Source organism: Dermacentor silvarum, chromosome 10 (genome assembly GCF_013339745.2).
Source record: "Dermacentor silvarum isolate Dsil-2018 chromosome 10, BIME_Dsil_1.4, whole genome shotgun sequence".
Classification (NCBI taxonomy): domain Eukaryota; kingdom Metazoa; phylum Arthropoda; class Arachnida; order Ixodida; family Ixodidae; genus Dermacentor; species Dermacentor silvarum.
Window position 1 is genome coordinate 42,877,257 of NC_051163.1, and position 3,809 is coordinate 42,881,065.

Sequence of the window (3,809 nt, forward strand, 5' to 3'; positions counted from 1 at the left end):
GCATGATGGCATCGTTCTTTGGATCCCACGAGCCCACAGCACCAACGATGGTGGCATCGACTGTCACACGCTGGTACCGCTGTGCAAGATGGAGGCGCACGGGTTTGTATTTGGTGACTTTGGCAGCGTGGGCTGCGGAGAAGGCGTCGGGTCTGTTGTCGAAGGGACAGCAGACGGCCAGGACGATCGCCTTCTCGCCGCACGCCACGACGAGATCGGGGCGAAGGCTGGTGTTGGCGACTGGTCGATTCTCGTGGATGATGGAAAACCGGGTCCGGCACGCAACTAGGCCAGCTGTTACGCAACTGGCCCAGTTATCTCGGGAGTACGTCGCGAAGGTAGCTCTGGCAGAAGTAGTCCGAAGTGACACAAACTAGTTAGGCAAGAGCACCAGTGTGGAGTCCAATCGGTCAAAAGAGTGCGCCAAATTTCAATGCGGGCAGGACAGTGCAGTTGTGGACAGCTCCCATATGCGAGCTGCGTTGCACAAAGAAAAATACCGACATTGTCCCGAAGTGTTTGAAGTTCTCCGCCAGTCCAGGTAGCAATGCCACTAATCATTCCGACTGAGCGGTTGAGGCAGAAACCGTGACCGACGAGATGAGTGTGAGTAATCACGAGATGCGAGCGGAAGCCTCGGAAATTGGCACCAGAAAGCATGCTTGGAGAAAGATGCGGTGTCGCCGAGTCCGTAATGCGGCGGAGAAGGCAACGCAGCCGAATAAAACGAAAGACCTAATCCCTGTGGGGAGTGCAGTCAAGTAGTTCGAAACGCGTCTGTCGCTTGGAATGTTTCCAGTAAGAGCGCGTCCGAGCCGCTGGGTGAGGGAGAAAAGAAATGGCCGTTCGACGAGTGGGCGGACAAAAGCAAGGGGGCCATTATGTTCCCTCTCGTTCGGTTTTTTGGGAGGTGTGCTAGGCATGGCAAAGGAGAGCCAGTCGATAAAAGGCACCGCGAATTAGTCATACGCTTCAGTGAAGTAGCAGTGCGATGTCGAAAAGGCATGTTGCCTGTTTGTAAAGTGTCGGGGGTGGGCAGCGAGGAGAATGACATACGTACCCTTTGTATTCCCTTGTTGACCAGAAGAGCTGTCCGACCGCGCCCGCCTCGAGTACGGCTTAAGGATATGACAGAACCGTAGACTATTTTGGAATGAAAAGCGGCAATACAGGTTTCGTACACGTAGAAACAGTTTCTTTGTTTCTTTATTTTCAGCGTTCGGTTAATCGTTTGGCGATCTCCGATACTAGAGATCGTTTCAATAAGCAAGTTTAGAGCTTTGTTTAAATAAGAAGCTGTTCTTGTTTTTCCGCTACAGGACCCAGTTATTAAATACCTTTCATACCACCATTCCACTATTCCACAAGTGGAAAAAGTAAGGTACCTTGGAATTTTTTATGATGGAAATCTTAACTGGCGTCAACACATTGAACACATAAGTTCAATATCTCTCCGTGCAATGGGGATATTGAGAAAGATAAACAATAATTGATGGGGCATGCGCCGAGACACACTTATAATGATTTACCGCATGCATATTCGACCTATACTAGAGTTCGGCTGTGTTTTATTCTACGGCTAACATTGTTATAAACTACGTCCACTGGTTCTGCTGGAACGGGAAGTGCTTCGCTAATGTCTGGGGCTGCCAAAGTTTGTAGCAAACGCCGTGCTCTACAAGGAATCCCGACAACCTTCCCTAGAAATGAGATTTAAAACACTCACCATTCAAACATTCACAAGGCTCTATGAATCTCCAATGAGAAGGTCCCAGTCGATCTTTATCAGTCAGCCAGCTTTACTTTTTGGAGTCTCATGGCCTCGGATTCACACACCACAGGTGAATAGAGCACGACCACTATTGAGTCTGTTAAATGTACATATGAATGATATCACGTTAAGCAGTATCCCAAGTTCATTGGTTGAGTATAATGATGACATATGATGATGACCTATGATGACATATACCCGGACAATGCAAAGCAGCCTTCCCTGGCATATTCTTAACGACTTACTCCAGAATCATTTGAATCAGCTCCACACAAACGTAATTATAGCAACGGATGCTTCGCAGAATGAGGAAAAGGCCGGAGTTGGATTTTTTTCGTCGTCATGAGATTGGTCTTTTTCTGTTCGGTTCCCCGACTACACTCCAATATTACTAGCGGGATTTCTAGCTGTTGTCCTAGCTTTGCGTAAGCTACAGCTTTCCATGACAACCACGGTAATAATCATAGAATCGTTATCGTTGTACACCTCAGTTACTGCTCCCGGCGAGTCGCATATAGTAAAAACTTTGCCCTAATTGTCTCCAAGTCATTTGCGGAATTTGCGATTAGTATGGGTACCTGGCAACAAAGGCATATTTATGAATGAAGCGACAGATAGCTTGGCGAAGCCTTCAATTAGAGGTCCTGTGTTTGCCCTTCTTCCAACGACTGGTTGCATCACGTCTGTTGGGTTTAGATGATACACCTTTTTGACATCAAAATCAAATTTAACATCATCCACGCAACTGCATCACTCACAACTCCCTTGGAGCAGGACATTTTGCAAAACCAGACAGACAGAAGTGACATTAACGACACGGCGATGTCGAGTCCCACGTTCTACATGCACCCGATCTGGTGCGGCAATTTCTCCTTCATGTCATTTCTGCAACGCATTAGACACGATTGACCACAACTTACTGGACTGCCGGCGTTTCTCATCCTTGAGGTAAAGGACATTGTCAATTACGCTGCGACATCTCGGCCTGCCATTGAACTATCCGGTACTACTGTCTTCCGGAGCTTCTGTGCTTGGACACTCACACAGGGATGTATGCGTCGCCCTTGAGAAATTGATTGTTGAATCAAACCGATTTCATTGCTAATCTTGTTATTCCGTTCATCTTTCTCTTATTGCTTCATTTATATATATATATATATATATATATATATATATATATACTAAAGAAAACAGAGACAGCACCCGTTCCTCGGCTGGCTGTTCTATTCTTTCCTTCGTCGTCTTCTAGTTCGTCCCCTAGCGCCCGGTGTCCGAGCGCCCGAGCCCAAGTGCATCTCTTCATCTTTACACTCGGCCACGCTGCAAGTTTCCGGCGCGCTTGGAACCACGCAACTGGTCCAGGTATTGAAGTCATTTGTGAGCCGTCCAGCGCGCAACCAGCTTCTCTGGCGGGCGGCACTGGCTGTTGCGCGCTGGTCGCAGGCCTTGCCGACTGTTGTTGGAAAAAGATGACTTCACATTGTCCAAGAATGTAGACCGCAACATACTGAGCAGCACGGGTGCCAGGGCCATCGGCTGCACTTTTCTGCGGTGGCCACCATGCCTTGGGCGCCGCACTGACTCTGAATGGCGCACCTTCACCCCTGCGTGGATGTGGCGCTTAACGGCGACATCACTGATAGGGGCAGCAGGGGGGTTCTCGGAAGTATGGGACCGTGTTAATGGGTGGTTCTGGTAAATGGTCCTTGTCGGCCGCTGACGCTTGCTTGAACGCCAAACCCTGCCTTCTGCTGGGTAACAGGAATCGGAACTTGCCACCGCCACTGATGCTGGAACCACGAGGTGTTGGCACGGTTTGATGCTGAACACTAGAAGATGCTGAAGTGCTGCAACTGCTCCCCTCGTGCGGTCGTGGCTTCGGGTAACAGGCATCCTGCAGTGAAGGCTGTCATGTGATGCCTCGCTTGCGACCTGGTATAACTGACACTTCCTGAAGACGAGGACGATGACGGCACCGGGTGGAGGGGGCCGGCATGCGGCTGCTGCTGCAGCCCAAGGAGGAGCAGCACATGGCCCT